Source organism: Sapajus apella, unplaced genomic scaffold, assembly GCF_009761245.1.
Source record: "Sapajus apella isolate SASKATOON/1434 unplaced genomic scaffold, GSC_monkey_1.0 scaffold47, whole genome shotgun sequence".
Taxonomy (NCBI): Eukaryota; Metazoa; Chordata; class Mammalia; order Primates; family Cebidae; genus Sapajus; species Sapajus apella.
This window is the reverse complement of record NW_022436987.1, coordinates 6,311,232-6,333,600: the sequence shown is the minus strand read 5'-3', so window position 1 is coordinate 6,333,600 and position 22,369 is coordinate 6,311,232. Positions and strand designations below refer to the sequence as shown.

Genomic DNA, 22,369 nt, shown 5'->3' with positions numbered 1-22,369 from the left:
TTAATTGCTTATCCAGAGCTCTACATTGTCAAAGCAGGTGGGTGGGTAGCTCTTTTAAAGTTTTCCTCAAGGTTTTTGCTAAAATCCTGTAGGCTTTGGCTTTAACTTTAATTTTTATTGAAATTTTTATTGTGATGATTATAAAATCACATGCAGTTATAAGAAATAATAGAGTCTTTGTACACTATTCCCAGCTTCCCCTAGAGGTAACCAAATGTGTTTTGTTTTGCAATACTATAGTATAAAATCAAAACCAGCATACTGGCATTGATACAATCCACCATCTTATCCTAATTTCCCCTGTTATACCTGTGCTTATTTGTGTGTGGGGGGTGATGATCATATATTGTTATCACCTGTGTTATACTCATGCCTCTACCATACAGTGAAGACATTTCAACACCATCAGGATCCCTCATCTGACCTTTCATAATCACACCTATCTTCTTCCCATGCCACCTCCCTTCCTCTAGGCCCTAACTCCAGGCAACCACCAGTCTGTCTCCCAATTCTAAACTGCTCTCATTTCAAGAATGTTATATAAATGAAATCATGCAGTATGCAACCTCTTGGTATTAGCTTTTCTTATGCAGCAAAATTCCCTGCAGATTCATCCAAACTGTTGCATATATGAATACAGGTAGTTTGTTCCTTTTATGGTTGAGTAGTATTCCATGATATATATGTGCCACAGATAGTTCAACCATTCGACTGTTGAAGGACATCTGGACTGATTCCAGTTTTAAGCTATTACAAATAAAGCTGCTATAAATATCTATGCACTGGTTTCTCTGTATTTCTCCAGGATAAATGCCACAGAGTGTAATTGCTAAGTGGCATGGCAGTTGAATTTTTTTCAAGAAACTGTTAAACTGTTTCCTAGAGTGGTTGTGCCATTATTTTGATATTATATATTCTGCCCATTTTCTAATTACATTGTTTAGCTTTTTTACTGTTGAGTTTTGAGAGTTCTTTATATACTCTGGATATCAGTCTTTTGCCAAATATGTGGTTTGCAAATAATTTTTCCCAGTCCACAGATGTTTTCTCATCCTCTTCACATGAGATTTCACAGAGCAAGAGTTAATAATTTTGATGAGATCTATCAAATTGTGCTTTTGTTGTCAAGTCTCAGCACTTTTCCCTAGCTCTAGATCCCAAAGATTTTCCTGTTTTTTCTAAAAGTTTTGTAGTTTTATGTTATTTAAATCTGTGATCCATGTTGAGTTAATTTTTGCATAAGACATGAGACTTAGGTTGAGTTGGGATTTTTGTTTTATGCTTTTGTGTCCAACTGCTCCAATGCCATTTGTTGGAAAGTCTACTTAAATTTAATTTTAATCTAGGCTAAATTAAAGACATTTGAGGTTTATAAGTATTTCCCACACATGCACCGGAGTAAGCAACACAGTTCATTAACGGTCAACACAAGCTTACATATTTGTACCTCGTTACTAACCATTTAAAGCCAGGCATGGTGGAACGTGCGTGTAGTTACAGCTACTCATGAGGAGCAGCTGAGATGGGAGGGGTTGTTTGAGATTAGGAGTTTGAGGCCAGCCTGGACAACATAGAGAGACTCCATCTCTAAAAAAGAAAACAGAAATGAAATGAAACAGGAAATGAGCAAAAGTCATGAACAATTCACCTAAAAAAGATACTAAATGACCCTAAGCACTTATGAGAAGTTGTTCAACTCATTAGAAGAGAGATGCAAATTAAACCTACATTGAAATGACATTTATCACCTATGAATAATGAGCAAAAATCTTAGAACTTGGCAACACTCTATGTTGGCAAGGCTGAGGAGAAACAGACACTCTTACACATTGCTGGTAGGAATGCAAAATGACACAGCCTTATAGAAAGGAATTTGGCAGCATTTAACAACACTCTATATGCATTTACCTTTTGTTCCAGAAATCCCACTTCTAGGAATTTACTCTAAAAATATGCCTGCAAAAATACAAAATTACATACGTACAAGTTTCTTCATGCAGCATTGTCTTTGCAAAATATTGGCAATAACCTAAATGCTCATAGATAGGAGGTTTACTGAATAAACTAAATTATATCCAAACAATGAGGTGCTGTGCAGTGGTAAAAGAGAATGAAGATGAAGCAATATGGAGTGATTTCCAGGACATATTAAGTGAAGAAGCAAAGTGCAAAAGAGTATACATAATAGTCTACCTTTTGTGTAGGAAGAGGAAATAAGAAAATTACATGTATGCTTACTTAGTTGTGAAAAGAAATTGAGAAAAGATAAGCTGAGAACTAAGGAGAATGGTTCCCTACAGGGTAGATAGGAACCAGGTTAGATAGAGGAGGAATATGTCAGTGAGGATAAATTGTAATATAGTTTAGAATTTGAAATCATGTTAATGTTTTAAATACTTTTTAAAAAATTGAATCAAATCAATTAAAATGACAGCTTAAAAACTCTAAAATAGAATATAAACAGGAAAAAAACAGCCTAATCATAATATAGCATAACCATACTGAAAGGAAAAAACAAGAGAACTAATAAAGTCAAGAGAAAAATCGAGTAACTTTTGAGCCCAGTCCTTTGACTATATCCTCAATCTAAAGACAGAAAGAACTGTCAATAAATAATTCCACTTATAGGTTTGTATTTTGCAGTAACATGAGGTAGCAATCCTGAAACTACTTTCTGTGAAAAATAGGACTAAGCAAATAAATAAATAGATTGAAATGGTGCGTATTAGTTCTCTAAAGGGACAGAATTAATAGGATAGATGTATATATAAAGGGGAGTTTATTAAGGAGTATTGACTCACAGGATCACAAAGTAAGGTCCCACAATAGGCCCTCTGCAAACTAAAGAGCAAGGAAGCCAGTCCAAGTCCCCAAGCCTCAAAAGTAGGGAAGCCAACAGTGTAGTCTTCAATCTGTGGTTGAAGATCCAAGAGTCCCAGAGCTGAAGAACTTGGAGTCCGATGCTTGAGGGCAGGAAACATCCAGCCCAGGAGAAAGATGGAGACCAAAAGACTTAGCCAGTCTAGTCTTTCCAGGCTCTTCTGCCTTTTTATTCTGGCCTCACTGGCAGCTGATTAGATTGTGCCAACCAAGATTGAGGGTGGGTCTGCCCTTCCCAGTCCACTGACTCAAATGTTAATCTCTTTTGGCAACACCTCACAGACATGCCCAAGAACAATGCTTTGCATCCTTCAGTCCAATCGAATTGGCACTCAATATTAACCATCACATGGTGGAAGCCAGATTTTTCACTGTGAGAGATGACTGCTACAAATACAGAATGGGAGAAGCTTAGAATGAATCCCATGATGTAGAATTGAAATTAGAAGTAATGGATAGATAGATGTGTATGTGTGTGTACACCATGTGTTCTAGAACTGTAAACTGAAAACTCCTATAAGTTATGATATGCCACTAGGAATAAGCATATCTACTACCAGATCTTTTTTTATTTATGTTGTTGAGACAGGGTCTAGCTCTGTCACCCAGGCTGTGTAGTACAGTGGCACGATCTCAGGTCACTGCAATCTCTGTCTCCTGGGCTCAAGTAATCCTCCCACCCCCCAAGTAGCTGGGACTACAGGCACGTGCCACCATGCCCTGCTACTTTTTGTATGTTTAGTAGAGATGGGGTTTCGCCGTGTTGGCCAGACTGGTCTCGAACTCGTGGCCTCAGGTGATCCACCCGCCTCAGTCTCCCAGAGTGCTGAGATTACAGGTGTAATCAGCCTTCCCAGTAGATGGGACTACAGGCACACCACACCCTGTATTTTTTGTAGAGATAGGGTTTTGCCACATTGCCTGATCTTGAACTCCTGAGCTCAAGCAATCTACCCACCTTTGCCTTCCAAAGTGTTGGGATTACAGGTGGGAGCCACTGCGCTGACCCAGGTCCTTTAAACATTGTTTCTTACAATGTTATGAGAAAGCAGGTTTTCTTGAAGAAATGGCTGATTGCAAATTTGAGACAAGAAGAACCTGGGATATTTTGTCACAGAAAGTAAAGAAATGCAAAAAAAAAAAAACATAGACGCCAATTTGAGGGGGCTTCTCCTGGCCAAATCTGAGTCAATGTGAATATCAAAATACACAGCAACAGTAACGACTTAAAACTCACTGAAGGCTGGGCACAGTGGCTCACACCCGTAATCCCAGCACTATGGGAGGCCGAGGCAGGCAGATTAGCTGAGGTCAGGAGTTCAAGATCAGCCTGGCCAACATGGTGAAACCCCATTTCTAGTAAAAATACAAAAATTAGTCTGGCATTGTGGCATGTGCCTGTAACCCCAGCTACTTGGGAGTCTGAGGCAGGAGAATCACTTGAACCTGGGAGGTGGAGGTTGCAGTGGGCTGAGAACCATGTCACTAAAGCCTGGATGGCAAGAGTGAAACTCCATCTCAAAAAAGAAAACAAAATTGAATAAAATAAGACTCTATGAGGGTATGCTGATATGATTAAATAAATGAATAAATAAGTGGAAGATAAGAGAAAGATCTTTCTTATAGAATTATACCAACAAATTAATGTAGAAAAAATGATGGAGTTTGGTAAATGACCATTTTGCAATCATCATAATAGATTCAAGAGTTAAACAAAGTTTATGGGAGTCCCCTGTTTTGGATGAGCCTCCTGCACCAGGCCCGAGCAGACCAGACAAACCACAATGGAATTTTTTGTGCTGAGTGCCATGTCATCAAACCGAACTTTGAAATAGGCAAGTTTTCCAAAAAAACAGGAGATTCCAGTCTACCTGAGTCAGCATAATAAGGAAGTCCCCTGTGCTGTAACTCCATAAGAAGAACAACTTTGAAACAACCAATCTACTTTTCATTCTCTGTTTCTGCCTTCTTCAGCCCTTTTCAGCCTATAAAGTCGATCTCTTCTGCTCAGCTCATTAGAGCAGTCATTCTTAATGAGATGTTGCCTGATTCTGGAATGGCAAATAGAAGTCAATTCAATCTTTAAACTAAATTTGTTGTAATTTTGCCTTTTGACAAAGAATTATCAATGGGTGCTAAAACTAGTGGGTGATGGTTCAATAAGGAATAGGATATTTGCCTAGTTTTAAAGTATCTTTCCACATATTACTTATTAATTACACAGGGGAAAATAATAAGTCACTGTGCTAATTACACCTGGAGGACACCAATGTAACCAAGGGATCAATGCCACCATCACCCATGAGGCAAAGCAACCACACATGCCTTCGAATACCATGTTCTGAGAAGGACACAACATATATCTTCAAGCTCAATGAAGATCTGAATCTCATCATAAGGAAACATTAGACAAACCCAAACGGAGGGACAATTTGCAAAATCACTGACATGTACTCTTCAAAAATATCAAGGTCAAAAGCTGAGGAAATGTTCCAAATTAAAGCAGACTAGAGAGATATGACAACTAAATGCAATGCAGGAATCTGGGTCAAACCTTGGACCAGGGGAGAAATTGCTATAAAGGCATTTGGCAAAATTTAGATTTGGACTGAAGATTAGATGACAGCATTGTCAGTGCCAAATTTCCCAATTTTGATCATTGTACTGTGGTTATATAACAAAATGTCCTGTTCTTATAAAATACACACATATATTTGGAGGTAAAGGAATATAATGCTACTTACTCTCAAATGGTTCAGGAAAAAAATATTAATATTTAGAATAAATAATAATGTAAATGGCACAAAATGCTAACTTGGTGACTCTGTGGGAAGGGTATATGGGAGTTCTTTGCACTATTGCAATTTTCTGTATGTGTAAAATTATATCAAAATTAAAAGCTACCTCCAAAATCTTTTTCCATAAGTTGAATTTTTTCTTAAGTGAAATTCCACCTGGAAGTCCAATGTGTCCAACAAATAAACTTGGAGTCATTTGAGTGAAATGGGAATGGCAGCTCCAGAGGTCTGGCCACAGATTCCCTTCCCACAGATTCCCTTCCCACTGTCCACAGCTATACCTGAAGGGCAAGGCCATAGCAATGTGGCTGTTCACAGCCAGTTCCTCTCCACCAGAGCACTGGATGTGCCTAAGGTGGCATCTCTGTCCTCATCCCTATTCAGATCCTCTTCCCTGATCACTGCTGCCCTCCACTTTCCTCTGAGTCACGCTCACTGTGCTAATCTGGCCTCTTCCTAATATATATGCAAATATGTTAATTGCAGAGCATTCTCACACTCTCTGTCTGCGATTGCCTAGGGTCCCTGATACTCAGAAATGTTCTTCCCCAATCACACAGGGCTTCCCAGTTGCTAGTCTCATTTCTGCTTCAGGCTGCTTCTGCCCACACCTGTACTACAGATAGACTTCAGAAGAAGGAGCTCTTCTTGAAGAAGTGAATGGACTATGCTGATTCCTGCTATCTCTTCTTGGCCCTGTAAAATACCCCTGACAGAAGGAGTGGAACTCTTTGCCATTAAGCAAGGAAAATATACTGTATTCATTCCTACTGCAACAAACTACCATTATTATGGTGACTTAAAACAGCACAAATTTCTTATCTCACAGTTCTGGTAGTACATAGCCCAAAACCAATTTTGCTGGACTAAAGTTGGAGTGTTGGTAGTGCTAATTCTTTCCAGAGGCTTTGAAAGGAGAAATCCATTTCCTTGTTTTTTTTCAGCTGTTGGTGCCTGTCTTCCTTGGCTTGTGGACTCCTCCTACATCTTCAAAGCTCATCACTTCAATCTCTGCTCCCACCATCACATCGCCTTCTCCTCTTCTGTTGAATCTCCCTCTGCCTCTCTCCTATAAGGACACTCGTGATTACTTTTAGGGTCCAGTCAGAGAACCCAGAATAATCTCCCCATTGAAAGTTCCTAAACTTAATCACATCTGCAAAATCCCCTTTGCCATACAAAGAAGGATTCACAGGTTCTGGGGATTCAGAAGTAGACATTCTTAGGGGCCACTATTCAGCCTATCACAGAGACCTCAATTGGTTGCTGCCCAACAGCTTTTTCCTATTGCTCAAATTCCTCAGCCTTTATGATGATTTGCTGTCTTTCATTTAGATATTCCCCCAGGTGCACTGATTTGAGCTCAGAAGTAGCTCGTTTGTAACACACGCTGCCTTCATTCTGCTGCTCTGCTCTATCGTGCCCCCTGCCGGCAGGTGACACTGCAGAGCTTGTACCTGCAAGGCTCTCACCTCATATAAGCCCATTATTAGCTGAATTGATGGATAGCCCTAGCCCTGGATGGAATCCCCTGAAAGCAACAGAAAAGGGGTTGAGCAAGAAGATTCTCTACTGTTTTCCAAGCCTCTGGCTGGGGCAGATTGAGGTCTCCCTGAGAGTTCTCATCAGCAACAACCACACTCATAAATCAAAAAGGAACTGAGCCACAGTGTTCCTGGAGAATGAAAGGGAAAAAAGAACATTGGTTCATGTTCGGGCTGATTCTAAACTATATGGGAATGAAAGCTTTGGGGGTGATGAATTTCCCTTTAATGCTGTCACATCTGTAGTCCTGGAGGTTTAACCTCTGATTTTTGGCTGTAAAACCAACATTATTTCTGCAAAGTTGACACCAAATGCTGCCAGAGAGATATAGCTAAAGTGATAACAATCTATTTGACAGATTTAGTGAAACAAATACAAACTAATTAACAATTTTAGAATTGGGATTAAACACCAATTCTTTTAAACCATAAAAACTGAGATGAACAAAAGGAAAAAAAAAAAAAAAAAAACCTTCTCCCTCTGAATAACTCAAAGGAGCCATCTGTTTGTCATTGAGAAAATGGCCCAATTGATAGATTTTGAACAAATTCCTACTTTTTTCTGGATTTGAATGCATTATGGACAGCCAGCCCAGAAAGAAGTCACCTTACTTCCTGGCTAATGTGCCAATCTGGGCTTCCCTGAAGCTCCAGAAAACAAGCTATTTGTGTACTGACTCAGAAATAAGGAGGCAAAAACTAAAATGATATCTTTATGAATTCTGCTTGAGACATATGTTTTTGACCATTAGGAAGAAAAGATGGCCTGAGGTTCCTTCTAGCTTCATTGTGTAGTAGCGATTAGTGAGATACAAGTTCTTCATTAACATCTCCCAACAACGGCTGAGGAGCCTCTCTGCTACCATGCTGAGATTTTCCAAATTAGGCCAAGTTTGAGCCATGAAATTGTGGAAACTGGACTTGCTGACATCCCATCTCCCCACCTGGACGTTCTCAGCCTCAACATGCCGTCTAATTCTAGAACACAGGATATAGAATTAATCCCATTCTAATCTAGATGGAGTGATAAGAGGAAATTCTGTTTACTCTGGTCCCAAATTCAGTTGACTTCACATCAGATCTGACTGTTGGTCCCCTTCTGAGTGGCCCCTGGGAAGACCTCAGATCTATTGTGAGCTACTTGAGGATGGAGATCTTTGCATCCCTTGTGCCTAATCTAGAGGCCTGCATACATAAATGCTCAATTAATAATAACAATAAATTGCCACTTATTGAGTGCCAATTATGTGCCAGACACTGTGCTATTTCATTTAGTCCTCTCAATAACACTATGAAATAGATGTTATTATGATCCCTGTTTGCAGATAAGAAAACTACATCTTACATTAAGTAATTTGTCTAAGTTCATGCAGCTCCTATGTGGCAAGATGAAGTTAAAACTCAGGCTTGTCTAACTCCAAAACTGATCTATATCTACTACACATATTCTGCTGTAGACATGTACACAATAAATCATTCATTCACATTTCACTGTATTCTAAAAAAAATGCTTGCGATTACCTTACAGAAATACAGCTAGTACAACTCAACTGGGAGTATTGAGTTTCAGGAAAAATAAGAGTGGAAAGTCAAATTGTTAAGTGATCATCAGTCCAAATGAGGTTGGTGACAGCACCTGGGGAACAATCTGAGGTACTCCTCGAGGTTTGGTCCTTGGACTCTTGAAGCAGACAAGGCTGTGGACAACTGGTTCCAGGATGCAAAAGAAAGTCCCATCAAGCTATGATGACCACAGAAAAGTTGGCCAAAGACCATGAAGGGTGAGCTGCAAGTAGACCAAGCCTGTCAATAGGACTTTGGGAACAGATCCTGTGGATCTGGTACTATGCTGCCTCATTTTCTCCCAAGTGGGTCAGCGTTTGGGGGCTAGAAACAACATGTTTTAACAACTCAAAATTCTTTATTGGGTTGGGGGTTATCAATGCCAGTTACAGTCTTTTTATCTGCCCCTCATGTAAAAGGCAGCCAAGCTCATGGATTCCTGGTAGTTGTCTGAACATTTCCTTGGTCAGAGTTCTTCTTTACTCCAAAAGATCCTTTATAACTAGAAATATATGCCATTCTCTTGAGACCTCCTAAAGGCTATTATCTAAAATTCTCCTGATGATACATATATACACTCAAACATCGGAATAGAATGACCATTTTTCAGGCTAGAGTTTCCAGTCTGTACTTCTGGACAATGGGCAGCCAGATTCTACTACTCTGACTTTTAATTCCTAAGCCTACCACTGGGCAGGATGGCAAGTAGTCGCTATCAGAGAGGCATGGCAGCACAACACCAGATACAGAATAGTAGTTGAAGATCAGAACTCAAATGAGCAATTAAGTTGCCTCAGTTTTCCAGTAAATCTGAGAACAGATCAGCTTTGACAAGATATAGGTTAGAGCAGGTAGAAACTGATTTTGTCATCCTCTAGCAGTTTAAGCCCCTGGTCCTTCCCTCAATTCCTGCCCCATATCAGGGAGCTAGTCATGCCATTGGGCCTTTCATGCCAGTATTTCTCAAACTAGGGTCTCTGGACATTTGCTCTGGGTTCATGAGATTCTGACATCATTTTTTAATGTTTTCATATTGATGAAAATATAAAAACAATCAATATTCGTATCTTGAGGGTCAACTGAATGACCACCTCAAACCACAGGATTTCTATGTCCACATGTAGGTTTGTGTTTATGACAGCATAAGGGTTCAATAGAACTGCTTTAATTATCTCAGGCTAGTGAGAAATGAACGTGATGGACTTCAACACAAACAATGTGATCATTGTCAAGTGAAGAACAAATGACCTCACAACATCCTGTAGAAACAAAGGTGTCACGATATTTAGGATTCAGGAAGATGGCACACATGCTGAGTCATCATGTGGCGTGGAGCACATTCAGCAGAGTCATGGCCAAATCACACGAACCTGTGCTGTAGCCCCAGGACCATATCCACATGGCAAGCAATGATTTTGTTTTAGCAAACCAACATCGTTGGTCATACTAAAGATTAATCTGAATTCTATTGGTTTTGTGAATTTGTATTTTATAAATTCATAAAAGCTTGTCTAAGCTTTTATGTTAAATGTTAACGTTTACACAATATTGTTTACACTTAAATTTATACATGTTTATGGTTTTAAGGAGTTTATACTTAGTTTAGCATCTGTATATATTTGTTAATTATGATAATAAAATTGTCAGCACTGTTTCCTTTTAAAAAGAGACTATACATCATTCAAGCGGGAAGCACTATTTATTATTCTCTGAATATTACATCATCAATTTCTCTAATACAGTGGCACTTGTCCCCTATTGGTCAATGGGAGTATCTAATGTATTCTAATGGCTGGACTAACTTCTTTACTTTGTTATGGCCTCCTTGTTCATAATTCATGCTCCTGAAGAATGCTGAAAGGGCCAGTACTGTTAAACAAGAATAGAACAGAAAGTCTTAGAAAGTTCTCAAAGGCAAGTCCTCAAGGGCTAGCATTTGGACAGAAGGAAAAAGCAGAAACCCAGCATCAGATGTGGGTAAGACTTAGTAGTACCCAGGCAGCAGGATAGTCCAATGCTTATCCCTGGGGTATCTTGATTTCCTCCCATCATTACCATTAAAAACAGGCCTAGAGGAACAAGCCTGCAGCTGAAAATCCACTGGCCCCAGATATGAGGTGGCAAAGGCTGAGAGGCAGAAGCCAGACTGGTGAATTCACAGATCGATTGCTGACCACAGAGAAAACAAATTATTTTAGATATAACTAAGTGTAGGCAATAAAACACCAAGGCCATCCCAATAAAACATCACATTACTTCTGACTTGGGCTATACGAAAGAAGAGAAGCAAAATCCCATTAGGAGAAATTGTTGACATATTAGAGCTTTGCCCTTAAGCCCCATCCATGGCCCTTTAAATGTGGCCAGCCTGCATATGTACAGCACTGGGATCTGGGGAGGGGGTGCCACCCGGGACAGAGTGACAGTCGAGGTCAGTAATCCCCACTCTGTGCCACTGCCCAGAACAGCTCCTGCCTATGCTGAAACAAATACCCACAAAATGCAAGAGAGCTATATGAATGAAGGAGGTAGACAAGCTTTTAATGCAGACACACTTGGTTTATATAAAATACATACACATATTTTTAATCCCACAAAGAAATATGCTTTCTACCACTTTTTTTAAAACAGACAACCCCTTTTGGGCTTTCCTGTGTTTTCATTCTTACGGAAGACCTGGATACAGACAATACTTTTCTATTATAAGGGAAACAATAGAGCAAGTGTGATGCAAAGGATAAGGGACATGCAGTTTAAAGTCAACAGATGATAAGCTGAACTCAACAGCACCTGCTCTGAAAATAGCAGGCCCAGATCAGGCCTGCTGAAGCTACTGTATATGCCTTGCTAAGGCAGACATCAGTTCTGCTCAGCATTAATTCCAGGTGACTACAAAGCGGGCAGAGGATGAAATGATTGTCAAAGGCCATTATTTATCCTTCAGATTTGGGCCAAACGCTGGCCAGTGTAACCAGTTTGCTGCTGGACATTTTTTTTCTGTAATATGTTTACCAATTAGCAACCTATATCAGGTAATAGAAGCAGATTCCCAATCCGGAATACCATTATGTGTCTGGGCACATGTAATGAGGCCATTCCCACATCTTGGCCAATAGCCCACACTAACACGGCTCTCCTGATGTGGGTATAACAAATTCTATTAAATGAAAAACCCAACGTAATGGCAACTATTAATACCTCCTAATATTAATAGGCAGCATAAATCTTATGTAATAGAATCTGTCCACTTACAAAGCACTTCATTTCACGGCTCTTCCCAATTTCTTTACATGTCTTCCCACCACCCTGATCACTATCTGCTGGACACTCTCTAATTTGTCATAACTACCAAGATGGGGGCTGAAGGGGCCACCAATGCACTAACAGCACATAAAAAGTCACCTCAGTTGGGCCTCTAGAGTTCTCCTCTTCTCTCAGCTACACCTACCCCAAGAGGAGAATGAACACAGGAGACATCCTCTTTAGTATAACACACTCTTGCTATCCTTCAGATCTCAGCTTTGGTGTCACTTCCACCAGGAAAGCTTAACTGCCTGTCTCCTCCACCTCAGTAACAACAACAACTGGATTAAGTGTGCTCCAACGAGATTCCCCAGGACTGTTGGTTTTTCCATATTTAACATCATCTCCTGTGGTCTTCTTCTCAGTGGGGTCCTGGCATCTCTCCAGCCAAAGCATAGAAAGCAGTCAATACATACTGATTAACAAATGATTGAATAGATTATTAGATGGATTAATGAATAGGTAGATGGGAGGATGAGTGAGGGGATGGATGGATGGATGGATGGATGGATAGATAGATACATGTTCTTTGCCTTTGTTAGAGGTTTAAGGAAAGGAGTGCTTTCCGGTGTGATGGTTTAAGGGACATCTTGCCACAAGATGGCGCTCATAATTTTCTTAATTTATGGGTTTTACAGAAAATTTTCACCTGTCAAATTTTAAATTGTCTTAGAATCATTATGTATTTTTCACAGTTAATGTAACTTACTTACTATACTGTCCATGTTTCATGTTCCAACACATTTCACACAATAACTAACATGTTCTTTCCTCCTGGAACATCAAAACGACCCTGCAGCATTTTGTTTTGATGTTGGGTGGGTTGTTTTGTGGCTTTGTGCAGAGTGCAGAAAACAACGTTAGCCCCTCGGTAGTAAAGGGAATCAAGGCATTGTTCTTCCACCGCACCATCTCCAACAACAGAGTCAGCAGAAATGTGAAACCTTGACTTGAAATACCCATTAACCTTTGAAAACATGAATCTTGCCTTGATTAACTAATAATCTCTTACATTTGCACAGTGTTTTATGCCACACAAAGCAATTGTGCATCACAAAAAAAAAAAAAACAGTTTTGAGTACTTGGGAACATGCCAGTCACTCTGGATTTGTTAACCACATTTAACCTTCATGTCAACCCTATGAATTATGTCTTCATATCTCCCGTCTTACAGATAACAAAAGGAAGGCTCAGAAAGGGGATGTGATTCGCTAGAATTATCTAGGTGGTAAGTGGCAGAGGTATAGTTTGGACTCAAGTTTTATTTTTTATCTCTACATTAATTTGCTTCCTGTTATTTGCTGTGACATAAACTATTTCAATGTCAAGGAGACAGTGTTAGACAATAAGGAGGAAAGGAAACTTCCATGGGTAATTTCTTGTGTTTATGTGCATGTATTTATGTGCACATGCATACACACACACACACACACACACACACACACACATACACACACGAGCTCTAAAAAGGGAGTAATAATTACCATTTTCAAGTAACCACAACCTGCTAGGCACAATATCAAAGGTTCTTTCACACATTATTTCATTTCATCCCTATCTACTTCTGTGAGAAAGATTATTGTCCCCATTTTACAGATGTGAAAATTATAGCGCAGAGAGATTAAATGGCTTATGTCCCAGAAGAGCTAAGCACCAGGGCTGAAATTCAAGTTCAACTCCACCTGACTTCAAAATTTCAATCCTTTCTGTGGCACCACAAGATGTTGCCAGAAGCCACCTGAGTACAGTGGCCAGAGGCAACTTGGGAATTCTGGGCAGGATTTCTGGAGCTGCCTCTCTATTCTTTCTGCACTTATCAAACTGCCCTCTATCACCAAACCTTCCTCCGAGCCCTCACATATTCTGTTCCTCTGCTGGAAATGCCCTTCCCTACAGAGTCTGCCTGGAAAGCACCTGCCACCTTTGAGTCCCAGCTCAAGTGCCACTTCTCCTGTGGTGCCCCCTCTGATGGCAACCCACCAAATGTACACACACAACTTCATGCCATATCCATTGTCCTTCCTCTAAATCTCACCCTCTTCCCCTACACAAACATACACACACACACATACACACACACACACACACACACACACACACACACACATACACACATCTTATCAGTCTTAATAGAATCCTAAATACCCCATTGCATGGTGTCAGCTGTGAATGGCCTGAGATTTTTATGTATCTGTAAACTAACAAGTTGGCCTGCCACAGACTCACAGATGCTGGCAGAAGATGCAGATAACTTCTTCACTATCTCTGGCACATTTAATGATGGTCTGCTCATAGGAGAGGCTCTGTTCGTGATTGCTGAGTAACTGAAAGAGTAAGTTCAAGGGAAGGCCCAATGGTTGATAGTACGTAGCTATGGAGAAACAGGCTGTTTGCGGATCTGTGTGAAGTGAAGGAAAGAGGTGTGAAAAGAAAGACCTGAGCAGTGGCAGCAGTGGGGTCTGGGAGGAGGCAGGTTCCCCTCCATGGACTAGCTAGAAAGGCTGTGTCTATATGTAAATATTTAAATCTCAAGCTGGAAAATTCAGGAATTAACCTAGCACAGTGGCACATGCCTGTAATGCCAGGAGCTTGAAACCAGGCTAGGCAACATAGTAAGACAGATGAAAGAAAGAAAGAAAATAAAAATGAAGAAAAGCAAAGCAAGAAGGGAAGGGGAGGGGATGGGAGGGAAAAGAGAAAGGGAAGGGAAAGGGGAAGGAGAAAAAAGAAAAATGAAAAGAAAATTCAGGAATCTCTATTCTCTCTCTCTCTCTCTCTCTCTCTCTCTCTCTCACACACACACACACACACACACACACACACACACACACACACAGACTGGAGTGCTGTGGTGCTGTCAGTTCATTCTACCCATCACTGACATTAAGCAGATGTTAACATCTGCCATATTTGTTTCAGCTCAACTTTTTAAAAAAATAAAAAATATACAGCTAAAGTATCCCTATCTCTTTCTCTCCCTTGCCTCTCCAGAAATTATAATTTCTTAAAGTTGGAGTGTTTCTTTTCTATTCACATTTTTGCACATCACTACAAACCCATACAATTTGCTACAGGCTTGTACAATTTTTCCATAAATACTATTGTATGTGTTTTTTGGCCACATTTTTCCACTATTATGTTTTTGAGATTTACAGTTATTGACACATATATATCTAGCTCATTCACTTTCATTGCATATGGCATTCCATTTTATGAATAAACCACAGTTATGTAACAACATAATAAGAGACAATTTAGTTGTTTCCTCTTTTTCTCTATTATCCACAGTGCTACATTAAACATCTTTGTACACATCTCCTTGTGCACAAATATATGAGTTTCTCTAGGGCATGTTCTTTTGAGGAATAGCTGGTCAACATGTGGGAATATGATTAATTATCTTCCATTCACCCTTCCAGAGTCCGCTTTCCACTCATTCCCATCTTGTTCTGCACTCCCAGAGCTGAGTGATGTGCACTAACGAGCCAGCTCCCTCGCCTTCTTTCCCCTTGTGTTAAGCCAATGCAGAGGACCAATGGGGAACTGGAAGGTGGAGGAAGGTGCCATCAGGGTACTTATTTCCCCACTTCCCTCCCCAGGGGATCACCACAAGCTAGAGAGGCCTCTCTACTGAGGGTCGCAGCCCTCTCTTCTACAGGTTCAGGTAACTGCTCCAGCAGCTTTGCCCTTCAGGCCTACAGGTGGTCAGGTCCCACTGACACTAATTGCTGGGTACCGCCCCATCCCTTGTGCTTTTCCTATACCTTGTCCATATCTTTCTAAATAGTCCTATTATTAAACTGCCTTCAAATTATCAAATTTGAGGGTGCCACCTGTTTCTGCCAGAGCCTTAGCTGATACAACAGGCAACCTCAACTTTACAGTCTTTGTAAACTGCTCCCTAAAAGAGTTGTATCAACCTGTATCCTCATACATTTGTGTCTGAGTTCCTATTTCTTCACATTTTCTCCAAAACTTGGTGTGATTTGCTTTATAACTTCTTCCAATGAGGCTGAGCCGGAGCATCTTTTAATACATGTATTGGTCATTTGTAAACTGTCTGCTCATATTTTATGCCTGATTTTCAGGCTTTTACTTTTTCTTGATAAGGTAAATGAGTCCTTTAGATATACTGAACACTAATTTTTGTTTGACTGAAAAGAAAACTCCTGATTTGGGTCTGGTCATTGCCCTCGATTTATGGTGGCGGTTTTTAATTAGAAGGTAATCAACATTGTCACTCTTTTGCTTGATTTTGCTTTTTATAAAGTCTTTCCTAACTTATCACCATAAATATAATCTCTTAAATTTTCTTCCAAAAATTGTACAATTTTGTTTTTCATCTTTAGCCTATCTGGAATATATTTTTGTATTAGGTGAAAGGTGAAAATATAATTTTATTTTTTTCATACAGATAACCATTAGATTATTGATTAGCCCTCCCTATCTTCACTAATTCATAAGGCCACTTCGCCAGATTTTAAGACTCCATGTATTCACGGGGTTGTTTCTGGGCTCTGTTATTTTGTTCCATTGATCTATTTGTGTATCCCTCTCCCAGTAACATACTGCCTTTATGAAAAGTCTGGAAGTATCCTACCACCTCCCCCAAATGTACTTCTTCTTCAAAATTATCTTAGGTGTACTTTCTCATGTGCATTTTAGATTGTAGATGTGTGGTGTTATTTCTGAGGTCTCTGTTCTGCTCCATCATCTCATCCCAAAAGCTTCTCAAACTTACAAGCAACTTCAGCAAAGTCTCAGGATACAAAATCAATATGCAAAATCACAAGCATTCCTTTACATCAACAACAGACGATCCGAGAGCCAAATCACAAATGAACTCCCATTTACAATCTCTACAAGGAGAATAAAATACCTAGGAGTACAGCTCTAGCATGCCACCATTATGGTTTTGCACAGATTCATCTAAGCCACATAGGCAAAGTGTGACCACAGTCTGACCTAAATCTTTGCAGAGCACACTGCCATCCTCCCAAGAACATAGCATGGCAGACAAACACTCCCTATGTTGCAAGAGGTTGTCATGAGTCAGTTTCTTATCTGCCTGCCTAGTTCTGGTGATGCATGAGCTTTCAACCTTAATCATTCCTCACCGTGCTAGAGTATAGTCACATGTTATAAAACTGCTTATCTATAGTCTAGAATTGGTTTCCCCATAACAGAACAACCTACTGCTCATATCATCTGTCGTCTGGACCCTTTAGTTTTGGTGTCATCCTGGGGGACAAGATACATAGGGAGCTGACACCATACTGATCTCGCTTTTGTGATCTATGTAAGTAGTAAATTATAGATTTTGTCCTTATCAACCAAATCTATGACTGGGAGATAAACCTGTATCACTACCTCAGTAGTCAATGCTGCTTAGAAGCTGCTTGACTCATTAGAAAGATGTCGCTAATAGCATTCTTCATGATTTTTAAAGTTAAAATCCCATTTTCCTTCTAATATACGAGAATTTGCTCTTATTTTCCTAATTAAATCTTATTAGAGGTACATCTATCTGATTAGCTTTTTCAAAGAACCAGCTTTAGTTTTATAGATATTCTCTTTGTTTGTTTAAAATACATTTTCAGGTCTTTATTATGTCCTTTTATTTTCTTTAGATTCATTTAGTTCTTTTTCAAATGTCTTGCAGTGGACACTTAACTCATTACTTTTCAATCTTCCGCTTCTAATATTTTGTAAATTTTAAGGGTATACATTTCCCCTAAGCACTGTTTCACTTACATCTCACATGTCTAGTGAGTTGTAGAGTTTTGTTTTATTTTTTGTTTGGTTTTGTTTTGGTCATTCAGTTCTAAAAACATTTCTCATCTCAATAATTATTTTTTCTTTGAGTAATAAATTTTTTGGAATTTTTAAAGTTTGCAAATGAATGGAGGGTTAGCTGGCTATCTTTTCACTAATGATCCTTCATTTTATTAAATGGGAGACAGACAATGTAATTGTTTGATAGTAAGTCTTCACTTTGTACTTAGTGTGTGATCAAATTTTAGAACTGTTGCAGGTATTCTTGAAAATAATTTGTATTCTTAAATGATTATGTTTAAAGCGCTTTATATTTCCATTGAATTAAACTCAATTTTGTTCTTCAAATCTCCTATATCGATATTAAATTTTGCCTATTTGGTCTATCAATACTGAGCAAAATGTTAGCCTCCCATTATGGTTACAGGCTTGTCAATTCTGTCTTAGGATTCTACCAGTGTTGCTCTGTGTATCTTAAGGCTGCATAAAAATTCATAATTATTTTAGCTTCCTGTTTATTCCTTTATCATTATTTAATAACACTTTTTATTTAACAAAAATAAAACCTATATTATCTTACTAACATATCTATACTAGTTTTCCTATGCTTGTTATTTTCATTTTATATATTTTCTCTTTTTAACTTTCCTTTTTTATTTTTTTATTTTCTTTATTTTTCATCATTCTCAGTTCCTATGTTTTTGAAATAAGTCTCCTAACTAAACAGCATTTCATTTTGTAGCCAGTTTAAGAGTTTCTGTTTTTTAAGTGGTGAGTTTCTTTCATTTATAATTATTTCATTTATTGATATATCTATATTTGTTACTACCTTCTTATTTTATGCTTTCTACTTACTCTAGTTTTTCTTTTGTTTCCTGCCTGCCATTGGATTTTTATTTATTTCCTCTCTTTCTACCCTGTATTGATTTGTAAGGCCTACCATCTACCAGTTCTTACAGTTGTTATTCTTAATTTTTGAACATGCATACTTATTTTAAAAATATCTAAATTTATGTGTGTGTGTGTGTGTGTGTGTTTTACCATTCTTAACTAATAACAATATATCTTAACTTCATTTTTGCTCATCATTTATGTTATTACTGTCCAGTATTATTTGTATAACTTAGGAATTGTTATTTCTCTTATTGTATACAATAAGGAGGGATGTATCCTTTGTATATACCCAAAACTGTAATGATTTATTTGCTCATTGTCATTTTTCCACATCCCATTTCCTCCTTTTAGGTTCATTTTCATTTTCCTGAACTATGCTCTTGAGTAGTTCTTTAAGGAAGGGTCAGTTAGTGGTAATTTATACAGTTCTCATCTAAAAACACTTTTACTTAACCTTTACTCTTGAGTGATAATGGAACAGAACTATCAGTTGACAGTTATTTTCCCTCAGCTCTTGAAAACAGTCTTTCATTGTCTTCTAGCAACAGTTAAGAAGACTGTCATCAATCAATGTTCTTTTATTAGCAATTTGTGTTTTTTCTCTTGTTGCTGTTATAATTTTCTTTTTGTTCTTGGAGCCCTACAGCCCCTCTACTATAAGGTTTTTATGCAGTAAGTCTCAGGATTCATGGCATTTCTGAATCTGCAGTTCCTTGCCTTTTGTCAGTTCTAGAAGAGTATCAGCTAATACCTCTTTAACTTTAAATATTGTCTCTACCCCAATCTCTGTATTCTGTGTATTTGGAACTTGGAACTTTATTCACAAACATGCACATACACACACATGCATGTGCACACACAAAGACAGGCATGTTTATATGAAATTCTTATGTTTACTCTCTGGCCTATGCATATACACGCACACACATACACACATATTTTTCCATACTCTTGTCTCCCTGTCCTGCTTTTTGGGAATTTCCTCAGATCTTGCTTCCATTTCACTAATTTTGTCTTCAGCTGTATTTGCTGTTTAACAAATCCAGTGACTTTTTAAATTTCCAATAATTATAATTTTATTTAAAAATTATATTTGTTGGCTGGGTGCAGTGGCTCACGCCTGTAATCCCAGCACTTTGGGAGGCCGAGGAGGGCAGATCACGAGGTCAAGAGATTGAGACTATCCTGGCCAACATGGTGAAACCCCATCTCTACGAAAAATATAAAAATTAGCTGGGTGTGGTGGCACGTGCCTGTAGTTCCAGCTACTCAGGAGGCTGAGGCAGGAGAATCACTTGAACCCAGGAGGTAGAGGTTGCAGTGAGCTGAGATCACTCCACTACACTCCAGCCTGGTGGCAAAGCAAGACTCTGCCTCAAAAAAAAAAAAAAAAATCAGGGAGGGGAGAGGAGATGGAGACAGTAAACTACCATGGCATGCATGTACCTATGCAACAATCCTGCAGGACGCAGGATGTGCACATATACCGCAGAGCCCAGAGTACAATAATAAAAAAAAGTCTGTTATTTTAAATTTTCTCGTTCTTTTCTTATATCTTGATAATGTTAAAAATCCTTATATATTGATTTTTGAAATCTTAAACTCTTAGATATCTAATTATCCCTTTTATTATATCTCCTGACTTTTATTCAGGGTGGATCATTTCTTTATTTATTTTGTAATTTTTATGGTGAGATAACATATAGTTTCATGCCAAGGTCTCAATTCTAACATTCTGCCTTAAGCAAGGTCAAGATTGTCCTCTCATCCCACTGTGGATGTTATAACCAAAATTAGCAAGGTCAGTCTCTCTCTCTCTCACACACACACACACACACACACACACACACACACACACCAGCTACAACCTCAGCTTTGTATTTACTGCTTTTATTTTCAGTTCCCTCTTCATTTTGGGCCTCTAGGGGATCTCCTTTTTCTTGAAAACTCAGCTATTCATTCTGAGTGGTTATTATTATACCTTACCCAGCATTTCTAGGAATTTTTACATAAAAAGTTGTATGCATTCTTAATCCACCATCTTGCTGGAACCAGAGGTCAAACCAAACTTCCTGACATGTCACATGTAATATATTTTAACTATTGTGAAGTCAAAAATGGGTCATTAATGAGCAGATAAATGGTAAGGTACTTCAGTGTATAAGTCATGAAATTACAGAAATATCTTAGCCCTTCAAGTTGCATAGACACGGCTTTGAATTTTAGCTCTGCAAAATGTAATACCTACGTGGCCTCAGGTAACTAAGGATCTCTAAAACTCAATATTTTCACCTGCAAAATAGACATTTTCATGTCTCAAGGTCACTAGTGATATCAAACCTAAAAACATGTATTGAGATCCATTTGGAATAAAAATATTTCAAAATTGTATGACACACTTACATGCCTTCTTTCAAAGAATAAAAATTACTTTACCTTGTCTTAGACACTCAGAGTCATTGCTTCCAGGCTGAGTGACCATGCTGAGAAGGAAAGAGAGGAATGTGTCAGGACCAGTGTGGTCTGCTGGCCTTTTACCCACACACAGGATGCCACCAATACGAAAGGGCTAGATGACAGGTAACATGAGGCTGCCATGCTACATGCTGGGGCAGCCTCACAGGTAGCGTCTGCTCTCAAGATGCTCATACCTAGAAAAACGTCAACCATGAAAATATAAGAACAAGTACAAAGCAGGTTTCACCAAGACCTTTCTATACATCCTCTCAAGAATTTCCACAGCAGCCCTGAGAAAATTATATTATGCCCATTTTACATATTAGGAAACAGAGGTTCACTAGACGTTATATGAACACAATAATTAAGGAAACCAAAAATGAGACCTTCTTAACCACTCTACCACCCCACCTCCATCAGTCCAATTAGGCCCTCCCTCCTCCACACTCCCAGAATGCTTTGTGTTACCCGATATAGCACATAGCACTTAAACCACAATGAACTTTTGATTTAGTGTCTACCCCTACCCTCAGAGCTTCTGGAGGACACTAACTGTCTTGTATACATCTTTGAATCCCAAGCCTCTGGACAAGGTGACTCTAACAAAGATTTGCTAAATGAAACACAGACCTCCTATCTCCAAATCCAATATTCTTCCCTGCTGTCCCACATTACCTCCCAGTCATTATCGCAGAAAGCACCAAAGCCCACCTGGAATAGCCCCATGCCCATGTGCATCTGAATCCATGACTCTCCCCAAAGGTCAAGAAATAGAAGAAGTTTTTTCCCGGGGTAGCAGGAACTAAATCCATATCCATGGCTGTGTCTCTCTCCAGGCTGGGCACAGAGTCTGGCATGGGGCTGGGCACCTCTTAGGGGATCAGAAAGCCTGGGTGAGTGAAATGGATTGGCCTTTTGATTTGAGGAGTCTCAGACACAGAACAGTGCTGACTCGGGGAATCACGGCTCCCGCAATGACTCATACATCAGGACCTCTTTAATGGGAAATTATGGAAATGTGCTGCCTGGAGCTGTCTTAATTAAGAACAACCTGATCTTGATTGCAGCATCTGAGTGAACTCCCCTCCCCTCTCCTTTTCTCCTTGACACCAAGAAACAGAATCTGGCTGCCTTTGACAAGGCTTTCCTTCTCCT

General features: G+C 39.1%; 1 long non-coding RNA gene across 2 annotated transcripts in view; it reads right to left on the bottom strand.

The window, feature by feature from the left end:
* Positions 1-1,203: 1,203 nt before the first annotated feature.
* Positions 1,204-22,369, bottom strand: part of LOC116525132 — a 107,492-nt gene continuing 86,326 nt past the window's right edge. For both annotated transcript variants that reach the window (XR_004257590.1, XR_004257589.1), the window contains 2 exons: positions 21,194-21,240; positions 1,204-1,587 (listed from right to left, as the gene is read on the bottom strand). This is a non-coding gene — a long non-coding RNA (uncharacterized LOC116525132). The remainder of the gene's footprint in view (positions 1,588-21,193; positions 21,241-22,369) is intronic.